We start from the raw sequence: 14086 nt of genomic DNA on the forward strand, positions 1-14086 counted from the left end.
CTTCCAGGGACTAAATTACCAACCAAAGAACACACATAGCGAGACCCATGGCTCCAGCTGCATATGTAGCAGAGGATGGCCTTATCTGGCATCAATGGGAGGGGAGTGCCTTGGTCCTGTAAAGACTCAATGCCCCAAGGTAGGGGAATGCTAGGACAGTGAGGTGGGAGTGTGGGGGGAAGTATACTCATAGAAGCAGGGGGGAGGGGAGGTAGGATGGGGGTTTATGGAGGGGAAACCAAGAAGGGGGATAATATTTGAAATGCAAATATAAAATAACCAATTAAAAATTTTGAAAAAAATTAATTCTTGCCCATACACTCAAACTTTGTCATGATGTTTGGACAGTTATTACAAAGTACTATGAACTATGTTGCCCATAAGCAACAAACATTTACTTCTCATAGTTTTAGATATCCACGATTAAGATTCCAGTAAGTGTATGTTGCTTAGAGCCTCTTTCCTGGTTCATGGAGAGCCATCCTCACAGAAAAGACTAAGCAGTTTCTGGGGTCTTCTTTATCACGGCATTAATTCTACTCAAGAGGGCCCTTTCACAGTCTAATCATCTCCCCAACACTCCATTTGCCAATTTCATAAGGATTTCAAATATGAATCTAGAGGGTTCACAGTCAGATTATTAGCAAATGACTAGTGGGTTTTATTCAGGAAGGGAACACAATGTAGGCTCAGTTCCAAACACATGGTATTTGCTACGTCATTGAGGATACCCAGCTGCAGAGCATCTGTCGGCAGTGAATGCAAAATTACTAAGAGGAAACCTCAAGGGCAGCTAGGATTCTAACAAAGCCAGCAGGACTAGCTCCTTGTTGAAGGCAAGCAGGCAAAGGAAACCAGATATCACCTAGAGGACAGAGCAGGGACAGAGGAGGCTGAAGAAACGGATCTGATATCAAAAGTGGTTAAATATAAAGGATGGAGATTCTACACAAACTGACTTGCCAGGAACGCTGAAACTGGTGCACGCTGGGCTTGCAACTATTGGGGCCAAGCTGAGAAAATGGTCTTGAGAGCCCCATATAAAGTTTAGGTGAAGAACAGGATTTTTGTTGATAATGAAAATCAGTTTATTTTTTCATAGGGTATTAATTCAAAGTTATAAACTCCTAGGGTGATGTAGGGAAAGAAATGTAACTTTTTATTCAATCCTCATATATTCTTCTTTTTATAGAGTGGGCCTCTATAACAAAAGATAAATTCATAAGAGGAAAATGAACTTCTTAATGTGTATATTTCACACATAATGGGAGACGCCGAAAAAAAATGAGTTAGCTTTGAATTTCCTGATGTTATCAATGGCAGTGGATATGGGCCAAAGGAAGAGCTGTAGCACTTTTGAGTTCTTGTCAGAGACCTTTACTCAGGTGAAGCTCACAGGAAAAAAATTCAAGATAAGTCAGTATAAAGCAGATCTTGAGTTTGTTAAGCAGATATTTTCATTGCATATGTTTATTCATTTCTTTGTGTGTGCGCACGTATGCATGTATGAATACACTTGCCATGACAGAAATGTGGTAAGAGAACAAGTTTCAGGAGTTGGTTTAAAATGTCTTTATATCCTCAGAGTAGCCAAATCCACAATCTTGATAATTCAGAAGTTACACATCATATGGTTATGGTGGGTTGATTCCAGAGATGAATCATAGAGGTAACAAAGTTTACACATAGAAGCTAAGAGATATTGTAAATGAATTTTGTAGTCCTATTTGTAGAGCCTCAGAAAAGTCTAGGTTTACACTTGGGGAAGAAAGTACTATGGCTTTTCTTGAAGATAATTTATGGTTAGGCTGCAAGAACACTTCATTTCTTTTAGACATTTTTATGTGAAATGCTCTGAACAAAGGGAATAGTGTCCCTACACAGGCAATCTTCACAACAGTTTTGTTAATTGTAGTGGAATTCTTGTCCCTACGATGACAAAGGATGTCCATCAGGTTCTGAAGTGAGGAAATCCTTTCCTTTTCCATATCCCTCAAATTTTCCCTGTTTGTCTATTTTGTCTCAATTTGGGATCTTCAACAAAGAAAGATGAAGTGTTAGAAAAATGATGAGATAAAGGAAAACTACTGTAAGTCTATATAGGTGCAATGGGGAAAGACAGGGCTAGTTAGTCATCATCAATGCAGATAACTGTGGAACCACCTCTAGGCTCACAGAATTCCAAACAGTCTTTAGGGATAACCTTTGTTCTCTCTTTGCAAAGTTGTGTGCTGCTTTTAGAAAAGTAAAGAGAAAGAAGATGGCTTTAAACAGTCTTCAGGGATAACCTTTGTTCTCTCTTTTGTCTTTGCAAAGCTGTGTGCTACTTTTAGAAAAGTAGAGAGAAAGAAAATGGCTTTTCTGAATTTAAGTCATCCTAGTCACCTCCAGAGCAACCACCCTTTTCTTTTGCACGTAACACAGTCTGGTACCCAATAGCTCAGACAATTTTTATTTTGGGGGGGGGCTAGTTCTTTTATATTCAGATTCTTCTGAATGAAGGTAAATATCAGATAATGGAAAAAGAAAAAAAACCTCATCTGATTGGAACCTAGGCATAACTAAACATCACTGTAAGAGGAAGGGCTTTGAAATAATATGGTAGCATGTTATCAGCTATAGAGACACAGCTCCATACTGCTGTCTGCAGGAGCCCTGGGAGTTCGTTACAGAGACCTCCACTCAAACAAAGCTGGGATTATTTGCTATAAAAAGGAATTTTGGAGCTCCCATTTTGAAGCAGAGTTGGAGTTTAATAAGATGAGAAATTTTAAGTTTGGGGTTAATAGAAAGAGAGGCACCAGGAAAAGGATGGTGTCCAGCCAAATGACAGTGTGCATTTCTCAAGAGTGTCGCACTCAAGTGACTTAGCAATAGAGTACATGTGTGTGTGTGTATAAGCTATAAAATATTCATATATACATATAAACATATATTTAAACATATATACATATTTCTTTGTAGATTCTAAAGTTGTGTCTCAAAGTGTTATTACTAAACTTTTTTTTTCTTTTTACCCCCTCTTTTCTTAGTAAATGAGATCATAGGATAGTTCTTTAGGTGCTTTGGACAGGATTACAACCTGACCAAGGTAAAAGACATGGATCACAAAGGTCACACGAGGGAGTTTAAGATATCTTGTTTACTTTAAGTTGACTTTCCGGTGATATTCCCAGAAAAGTAAAGGTGCTGAGGAAGGAGAAAAGCTACACTTAGTCATGTGTGGTTTAGTCATGTCTCCCTCTCCCTCTCCCTCTCCCTCTCCCTCTCCCTCTCCCTCTCCCTCTCCCTCTCCCTCTCCCTCTCCCTCTCTATCTCCCTCTCTATCTCTCTTTCTCTGTGCATGTGTGTATGTGTGTCCATGTGTGTGTGTATAGATCTATACATATTTGTACATGTTTATGGGGGCCAGAGGTTAATGTTGAAAGTCTTCCTTGATTGCTTTTTATCTTACTTTTGAGGCAGGGTCTTCCACTGAACCTTAGAACTCACCAGTTCAGGCTAACTGGCCAATGAACTCTAGAGATCTGCCTGTCTTTGACTCCCAATTCCCACCACTGGAGTTACAGATTCATGCGCCTGTGCTTGCTTTTGTGTGGGTGCTGGGGATCCAAACTCAGGTCCTCACACTTGTGCAGCAATTTAAAAATTCTTATTTGAAATTACTATATAATAGGAATACCACAAGGCAACAGTGGTCCACACCTTTAATCCCAGCACTCAGGTGACAGAGGCAGACAGACAGATCCCTGAGTTCAAGGCCAGCTAAGTCTACAAAGTGAATACCAGGGCAACTAGAGTTACACAGAGAAACCTTGTCTTTAAATAAATAAATAAATAAATAAATAAATAAATAAATAAATGAATAGTGGACTGCTGTCTGTATATATGTAACACATGTTGTTAAATTTGCTGGAATTTTTAACTCTAAGGTGGCAAAAGTCTTCAACCAGAATCCAGTGTGAGGGGCTCATTTTCCTTCATGTGTCCCCTTCCCTGTGTCCTCTTCGTTTTCCAAGTCATTCTATTCTGCTTCAACATCACTTAGTTTGCAGCCACGAGCAAATATATGGAATATAATGAGGTCCAGGGCTCCATCGTGGGTTATTATAGCACTGAGACTGAGAACATATCCTACAGACTTTATTTTACTTCTTCCATTAACAACAAACATATGTCAGAAGTATATGAGTTATGCTAAATAGAAGCAGTAACTCATGGGCTTTTAAGGTGCTGATCACTCTGAAAAGATCAGGCTGTGTCTCGCTGTAGCTCTCCTTCTCTAGGACAGAGAGTTAAGAAGCCATGTTGTACAGTGGCCTAATAACTACTGATTTATGCTGCCTGGCTCCTCCATACTCTGTGCTATGTGGAAATAAATCCCATGGAATGGAACTTCCCATTACCCCTGCAAGGATAGAAAAGTCAGTTATTTTCCTTTGTCTGGGGGATTACTCTGAAGACTCTCCTTTGGGTTCATTCATGCCATCCTGTGGTAGAGGCTATCTCTCCTTTACTTTAGACCATCTCTCTTAATAATGCTCCTTTCCAAGTTTTAAATGGAAGCCTATCTTTCCCCTGAAGGCCTGAACACACTGTCTCTTATATGGTGGACTGCCCCTTTTAATGTTCTCGCACCTCAAAGTCCAATCCTAGTTCCTGTGAGCATGCGATCCTCTCTCTGAATAAAGCTCACGGATGAAAGATAATTTCACATCAGCTCTTTTGTTGTGCCCACAGTTGCCATTTCCTTTTCTAACAGAAGCATTGGTCATTTGGGTCTTTATTTCTTGTAATAATTAAAATGCCTTTGAAACAGCATGTGTATGTTTCCTATCCTGAGTCATATCTTTATCTCAGCTGGCCAAAAGTCTTGAACTCAGAAAGTACTCTCTGAGAGAAATGCAACAGGGTTTCCACTTAGGGACTTTCCCTGCCAGGACTCATTTAATGTCCTCTTGGCTCAGAGTTTTGGCTAAGGCTAGGAACAATAGGTACTAAGTACCTTTGCATTAAGTTCTAGATACTTTCTGCCAGACTTGCAATCAGGTGCTTCAAAACCTGTTCTGCCTGAGGTAGCTCAACTGCTTAGCTTCAGAGCACTTATACCATCTTTCACTGACGTAGAAGAAGGATTTTCCTCCTCATTTAAGTCAAGTTATCAGGTGATTTAAGTAAACCAGACAGAGACTCTGGACCATTCTTGCTGCTTGAGTAAAACAAAGCCTCCTATCAGACTACCTTAGTCTGCAGTAACACTTCTTCTCCCATAATGCAATAGACCCTCTCTGTACATTGGCAATAATCATTAAGAGTATAGTCTACTGCCAAATCTGGATTTGTGTTTGATTTGTTAAAACAAGCAAGGTAGCAGATTGATGTCTGCCTGAAAAGACAGGGACCACAGTGCAACCCATGGGTCCTTTGGTAGAAACGCATCCTGAATCAAATTGTAGGTTAGAGATCCCAGTATTGACAGGGTGGATACCTCCAAAGCTAACAGAATCTTTCCATAAAACAAATAAACAAACAAAAGATACAAAACAACAACAAAAAAGGAAGGAAGGAAGGAAGGAAGGAAGGAAGGAAGGAAGGAAGGAAGGAAGGAAGGAAAGAAGGAAGGAAGGAAAGGATCCAGCATTGTGAACCTGGCACCTAGTGTCAGAGAATGAGTAGGAACTTGGTGCTTCAGAGGTACCTTTTCTCTTCTGTTAATGCACATCAGAGAACTAGCTTAAAACGGTGGCATAAATTGATGAAGAGAGTGGTCAAGAAGTTTAACTAAGTCTTGCCCTCCAAACCTGAAGCTACTAAAAAGAAAAGAAACTCAGGTTCAGGGGAATAATAGTTCTGGGGGTTATTATCATCAGATTGATTGGTTGATTGACTAATGTGTGTGTGTGAGTACCTGCACAGGTCAGAAAAGGGTGTGAGAGCCCTGGTACTGGAGTTATAAGTGGTTGTGAGCTATCCACTATGGGTGCTAGGAATCGACCTTCGGTCTTCTGCAGGAATGGTAAGGCACCTTTAACAGCTGAACCATGTTTTTGTCCCATCAAAGGAGAGCAGATCTAACAATGTTTTGTTGCTCTGAGACTAAGTCTAATATAGGAGTGGCAGGTATCATTACATACAGAACTGTGTGTACCCCATTGTAGAGCAGGGCTGAAGACATTATCTGAGGCCTCTGGTATGCTAGTAGGGTGCTCTCTCCACTAAGCTACATTTGCGGCACACTGCATTTGATATGAAAGTGGACGGGAATTTTTTTTTTATTTCAAAGTAAAAAGAGAATTTTTTAACTTGCATGAGAAACCTGAAGATCCCTTTAGAGATAGCTTTCAGGAGTGAAAGAAAGCATTTGTATCTGTGTAATAGTTTCAATGAGACAGTCTTAGAAAGTATTCTTTCTCTCTTAATAGGAGTGAGTATATAGGAATTCTCTAATACCACACACCATTTTCTTCTGAGAAGAAATAGATATATTAATCATAAAGTTGAAAATCGAGCTTTTCTTTTCTCATTGACCAAGTATATCGAGTTCTACTTATGTTAGGCACTGGGAAGGCATAGGCACATTTTCTTGAACATCATGAAAGGTGATCATTAAGGCATATGTCAGTTTGGCTGGGACAGGTGGTACAAAATTTCTGAGTGTGTCTACGAAGGTGTTTCTGTATGTGGTGGATACTGAATTGGAAGACTGAGAAAAGCAAATTCCTCTGTTTAATGTACAATGACGCTATCCATTTAATCAAAGACCCAAGTAAAACCAAAAAGCTGAATAAGGAGACACTGATGTCTGCCTGGCAATGTTACTTCTGCATTTGTTACTTAAAGAAGCTGAGAAGTGATGAATGCTTATTTTTAATCCTCTTTATGGCCTGAATGAGAAATGTTTCCTGCAAGGTCATGCATTTGGATACTTAGAAGTCGGCTGGTGGGACTACTTAGAGTGGAGCTTTTGGACATGGAGCCTAGCTGGCTGAAGTAGAGTAATACGTACAAGCATTGAAGCATATAGGCTAGCCCTGCTTCTCATCTGGCCCTCAGCTTCCTATCTGAGGCTGTGAAGTGAACCTGCTGTGCTCCTTATGCTATGGCACAAGCCACCAACAATTCCTGCACATGAGGGAGTGTGGTTCAAGAACCATAAACCAAAATAAATCATTCCTCCTTAAAGTTGTTTCAGTTAGATAGTATGTCACAATAACAAGGAAGGTAATTAGCATAACCACTACATTTTGGAGCAATTTTTGATATAGTAGTGATTAATTAATACATTTAACTTTATAGATGAAAATTAAGTCACAAAGAAGTTAAATAACTTGCCCAGTATCATGCAGCTACAAAACTAACAAACCCAGACTGTTCATGCGTATGCTGGTGTTAGCTGTTCCCCTACTACTCAAAGAAGGGGAGGGGATTGAAAATAAGTAGGAATTCTAAGCAACCAGTAGGTGCAAGTGTTTGCCTATCTGTAACATTTTATCTTAGTATGACTTCTTTTCAAAATTTTAGTTTATCTTTTAACATAGTATCTTAATAGTTTTTCTAACAATGTCACAAAACTTTAGGCAAAGTGCTTTACAGAAACAGTGAGTAGATTTCCTCATCCCTTGGGAAGCTGGACTCCTGGGATGAGGATCTCCGGGCAGATGATACCACAGTGACGGGAGAGATTACATAATGAGGCCGGAACCTGGGTCAGTCAGAGTCTAGACTTGTTCTTTCTTTAAAAAGTTGCTTTCATGGGAACTAACAAGGGTCCTAAAATGCATAGCTTAATTCTTCCTGAGAGTGGCAACCCAAATGATTTAACTTCCTGTGTTAGGAGACTCTACCTTTTAAAAATTCCAGCAGTTCAACACCAACATACCAGGGATCAAACTTGCAACATATGAACTTCTAAAGGATACAAATAATATAGAAACCATAGCAATTAGTGCTAGGTCCATGGCAAAACATGAACAGCACTTATTTAAGTTTTGCTGTGAAACCTTTGAATATTATTTAGCCTTACTTAAAAAAAATAACAGCTTGCAGATTGAATATGAAATGTCCTCCATAGCCTCACAAGTTATTCGTGGTGGTATTGTTTGGGAAGACTGTGGTATGTTTCGGAGGAGGAGCCTGTCTGAATGAAGAGAGTCACTGGGGAAAAGTCCCTAAAGCTTTACAGGCTGGCTTTATTCTCTGTTCCCCTCTGCTTCCTGAGTATGTGTGCAATGTGAGCAGCCAGCCTCAAACCTTCCATCCTTCTAGGCTCTGACGGTGCATCCTTCTGCAACTGCAATCCAAAGGCAATCTTTTTACCTTCAGGTTGCTTCTGACAGGGTATTTCTTTAAAAGTATTTTTTATTATCATCATTATTATTATTGTGGTGGGGGTAGGGCACATGTGGAAGTCAGAGGACAACATTTGGAAGTCATTTCCTTCCTACCAACTATTTCAGGGATCCAGTTCAAGTCCTTAGTTTTGTGTGACAAGTACTTTTTTTTTTTGATGTTCACTAAGATGCTTTATTTTTATTTTTGATAGAACAGTTTAAACAGTCATAGAGGTACTATTTCATATTATTTCAGGGGCACTTCTCATTTTACCCATATTGTAAAAACATTGTTTTAGCTTCATCTAGCTACTGTAATCACTTATGATGAGCTAAGTGAGGACTCTCTTACAGTTTTACTGGTCAGACATCCAAAGTTACTCCACCCAGCCCCTCTCACTGTGACAAGTACTTTGATCGGGAAGTTTTACACAGGTCCTTTGTTGGGGGTGTTTTGTCACAGGGAAAGGATAACTAAGACAAAAACTAATAATAATAATATAATAATAATTGGAGATTTCATATAACATTTTCTTCACTTCTTATATTCATTGTCTTTGGGAGAAGACATTGCTCTTACTCAGATTCATCTCTCTTCTCCAGTAATACTTACCTTGTTTATCCAAATTTAACTTGCAATGATTTGATCTTTAATTTAAACAACACAATGAAGTAAATACTATGGTTTTAAAACCAAAAAAAATCAAGATTCACTTGTGAATGTTTAAAATATATTGACTGCTTAATTTCTAAATTCTATATCTTCATAAAAAGAATCCACACACCTATTCTTATTCTAATGTATTCTTCTAGTTTCTCTTTCTTGTCAACAACATAACCCCTTGCTGTGACAAAAACCTATCCAAATAGTTTCCCCTGTTCTCTTACCCATAAAGGTCTTGATCCAAATGATCAAGACAAGTTGGAATGACAATATGGTAGTCAGACTATTGATTAGTTTGGTTTTAAGACAGGTTTCATTATGCATCTGGATCTCCTGCCTCAGCTTCCTGAGTGCTTAGATCACAAACATCCACTACCATGCTTCATATTAATAGTTATCACTATATATAAATATTGAAAGCCACCAAGGAACTTCTTTTCAATTATTTCATCTTCAATACCTACTACTAATTGTGATGATGATAAAAATACATCTTCAAATCAGGCGCAAAAACAATATACTGTGCAGCCGCTTAAGAAAAGCACTTGGCCAAACATATTTTTTCATTATCTAAAGAAAAAAATAAATGTCTTTCAGTACTGATGGCATCCTATATTTTCATCAGCATAGACATACATCCACTATAATAGCAAATTACCATCTATTAATAATGGCCAGTGAGAAATTTTGTCAGAGATCACTTGGAGTAATTCTCTAGCCTATTCCCTCTTTAAAATATTGCTGTATCTGAATAGAAGGATTTAACTTGATTAAATAAAGCATCAGCAACAGAGAGAGTCCTAGGGAGCTATTAAGGAAACATCAGTGTGAATCAGATCTCTGTCATTCACGATTTTCAGATTCAATTGTATTTTAAAAATATTTTGTGGGGGATTGTAGGGCAGACAATTGCAGTTCAGTTACTTAGTTCTTCGAAAGGACAGCCTCACTGGACTGCTGGCAAGCTGTCATGAAAAACAGTAACTCTCACCTGAGTTGCTGAGTATTGAGTAGCAGCCAGATAAACATTTTCTTCTTAACAGATGCCTGGGGAGTGTTTAATCTTTGCTGAGGATTGGTGCAGAGCAATAGATTTAGTTTTAGTCATGCCAAGAGAAGGCTTGTCACTTGAGTAGAAGGCAAAGAACGAGACAGGAATATATTTGAATAGAAGATTATCACTTTGGCCCATAGGCTGTTCCAGGAGCATGTCTAAAAGAACTGCCAAGTCTCCTCTGTCATGTTAAGACATTTCAGGCTGGGGATGTTGCTTAAATGATAGAACTTGAGAGCCCCAAGTTCTATTCCCAGTGTCATGTAAACTGGGCATGTTAGTTCATGCTCGTAACTCCAGCACTCTGGAGTTAGACACAAAAAGAGCACACCGACAAGGTCATCCTTAGCTGCACAGCAGATATGAGGCCAGTCTTGTATGCCTAAGACGTTGACTCAAAACAGACAGACAAGCAGAAAAATCTCAAATTCATACAGTCCATAGAAAAAATTTTACCTCAAAATAAACAAATATAAATATAAAACCTTTGTTTAAAAATATACTAAACAAACAAACAAAAACCAATGAAACAATGAAACGGATATTTTTGTGTGATAAAATAAATTCCTGTTTTGTTTCCTAGAACTTAATTATACTTCTTGATTATTATACAGTTAATATGACTCATCACTTTAATAAAGGAGGCACTGGTCTACCAAATTAACAAATTAGAAATCTAATAATAAATAAAAATATAAGTTTAAATTACATATGATTTTCAGAAATGTTGAGTAAATATTTTTCATTAATTATTTATTTTACATCCAGATCACATCCTTCCCTCCCTCCTCTACACCCAACTCTTCCTCTTACCTCCAGTCCCATAACTCCCCCTCCCTTTCTCTTCAGAGAATGGAAGGCCTTTTATGGATAGCAACTCTCCTTGGCATGTCAAGGTGGAGTAGGATTAGTTGCATCGTCTCCTACTGAGACTAGATAAGGAAGGGATAAGGCCACCCAGTTAGGGGAAAGAAATTTAAAGGCAGGCAACAGAGTCATAGACAGTTTCTCATAAATTTGTTGAGGGTCCCACACGAAGACCAAGCACACACATAAGCATGTGGTTTTTGTGGAAAAGGGATTGGAACCATGTAGGGAAGAGAGAGCAAATTCAATAGTTGTTGATTAGACTCCTATCATCCTATGAGTAACAGCTTTCTTGTGTTGTCAATTCCTGATTACTTCATCATCCCTTGTTACTTTACTAATTCAGCTCACTATTCTGAGTCCCAATGCTTTCTCAAGTTTTGTGTGTGTGTATGTTGTGTATACATATACACATACACATACACATACATATACGTGTGTGTGTGTGTGTGTGTGTGTGTGTGTGTGTGTGTGTGTGTGTAAAACACTTTGGGATTATCTACAGTTCCTGTTAATGATGATATGCAATGGCAATTTCTTTATATAGCATATTGGTAGATATAATTCAGGTATGCAACCTGGAGACCTTTTATTGAAGTATCTATTTGAGAATTATACAAACATCTCATTTCCTTCATAATCCCATATTGTTATTCCATTAGAAGGAAACAGCATCAACTTTAAATTTATTACTTAAATTATTTCTTTTATCCACATTGATTTCACTTTCTTCTCATCTTTTTTTCCATCTTTAGTTATATGGGCATCTATGTTGGCAATGTGCTAAACTGGTGAATACTTCCCAGAATTCTGTTCTAATCAGGGTAAGCTCAAATATATTTGAAATATATGCAATAACTTTGAAGACTTTTGTGAATGCATCAGGTATTGTGGCTGCTTCAGAGTTGTTGTGATTGAGTAGCTCACATGGTTGATGTGAGTTGTGACTGGCTGGCTCATATGGTAGACCGGAGGAGTTGTTGTGATTGACTGGCTCAAATGGTTGATGTAAGCTGTACCTGAACCTGTAGCTATGACATTTTCCCTAGATCTCCCTGTAGCTCCTCCAGTATCTGGCTCAGGAGTGTGTTCAATTTAGCACCAACTTCTGTTTGTAGGATGCCTGTAACATCAACACTGGATTTATCAGCTGGATAAGAGTGCTTGCTATGTAAGCATGAAAACCTGAGTTGAGATTTCCTATAAGCCACATGAAAAGCCAAGGTAAAACACACTCTCTGTAGCCTCAGCACTGTGGGTGGGGGATAGGTACAGGAAATAAAGCATACGTCAATTCAAAGGAAAAAGTTGGAAAATGATATAGCAGGACACTCAGTATCCTTCCTCCGTTAGCTTCCCTGCATAATGACCTGTGCCTATAAACCACACACACACACAGACACACAGACACAGACACACACACACACACACACACACACACACACTTACAGCCTTACAAACTTTGACTGACCACTATCCATAATGATATGAGAGCACTCCTTAATCAGTATTTTGTAAGAGAGATACCTAATATGCTTGAGTCTCCAGTTAAGCCCTGATACATATTTCTATTTTTTATTTTTCTATATATGCCTGAACTGTCCAAATACTTCAACATTCTTCCTTATTAAAGCCTTTTAAAGATGTTTTAAAAAGTCTGAGATCCCTTTCCTTTTGGAAACCTAATTAAGTAATGTCAATCTGTATACCTCTGAGGCCATTAGCATCTTCATAGCAGCTGAGAGAATAAAAATTAAAAATAGCTATTTGTGTTATTTCTCAAACTATTGTTTCACAGTTCTTAGGTTTTTGCAAAAATAATTTTAAAGTTATTGGTAGGAGTTTTTTTCTCTTTCAATGTCATTTTATTGCAAGATGGTATTTAATTACAAGTTTAAACTATAACTTGGTAATTTTAGTTGGGTAGCAAGTTGATGCAAATTGCTTATTCAAAAGTGATTAGACAACTCTGGATACAGATCAAGGATCAAATATATTACTGGGTTAAGCCACTAAATGAACCTTGATCATTTCGTAGGAAAGATACACTGTAATTTCAGTAGATGACAATACAGGAAATAGTTTCCATTTAAGTTAGCCCTCTCTGGCCATCTCAGATGAGATAGATACATTTGTATAACTGGGTGATCTTGAGCCTTCTTAGTGAGTAGATTTAGATGTTCAGTGCACCTCACACCGGTTTCCTTTTCCTGTTCTACAGAACTGCCCCCACACCACATGCTTCTCCACCCAGTCTATCACGTGCTCTTGCTCCTTGCGACACATCATGTCCTGTACAGAAATATGATAGTCCAGATACTTCTTTATCTCCTTGTATGCTCTATGTAACTGTTCTGCATAAGTGACCTCAAGGCCATGAGAACATTATCCCTCAGAATGTCAAAGAAGTAATAGTACATCTGACCCAGTGCCTGCTGTGCCTTCTCCATGTCACCTGGATCCCAGATCGTTTGATTATGTTTGTCAATAAATTCTCCAATAGAGGCACCACACTTCTTAATCACATAGATAATCAACCCAACAGCTGAGGTGGTGGAGACGATCTATGGGATAATCACCCCCATTTCTTTGGACAGAAGATACACGCTAAGCCGAGCCGCGTTCCAAGAACATGGGGTCCAGTCATACCAGTTTTAAGGGAAAGGACCTGGAAATTTTTCTCAGGGATTAAGACATACTTTCCCTCCATCTTCAGGAGGAAGTGGTACAGGGGCAAGATGTGACTGTCCTATGTGAAAGACCCCCAGGATCATCACATTCTTCAGACACTGCTGCTGGCTGGAGTGTCAGCAGGAAGTACCATCCAGGACAGCATGGTCTGTGATGGTCCAGGCAGTGATATTCATGTCCCTATGACCCCGACCCAAGACTGTCAGGGTTGGCAGAAATTTTAAATGTTCCATACATTTCTTTTATTCATATTAATGCCATCCTTTTCTTAGTTATATGGATATCTAAATCGGCCAGAAGATAGATAGGTTGCGTAGTTTTTATTGTTATTTGTAGTAACAACCACATCCTCCTTCTATTCTACTAAGGCTTTTTGGTTTTACTTTTGTAGAAAACAAAGATCTTATACTATGCCAATGAAAATTTCCTCTAACAGGTTGTGGTGGCACACACCTATAATTGTAGGACTCAGGGGAATGA

General features: G+C 38.7%; 1 pseudogene; it reads right to left on the minus strand.

The window, feature by feature from the left end:
* Positions 1-12942: 12942 nt before the first annotated feature.
* Positions 12943-13689, minus strand: LOC114622546 (annotated as a pseudogene).
* Between the last annotated feature and the right edge of the window lie 397 nt (positions 13690-14086).

The sequence above is a fragment of the Grammomys surdaster genome, unplaced genomic scaffold, assembly GCF_004785775.1.
Source record: "Grammomys surdaster isolate TR1022 unplaced genomic scaffold, NIH_TR_1.0 189, whole genome shotgun sequence".
NCBI classification, from domain to species: Eukaryota; Metazoa; Chordata; class Mammalia; order Rodentia; family Muridae; genus Grammomys; species Grammomys surdaster.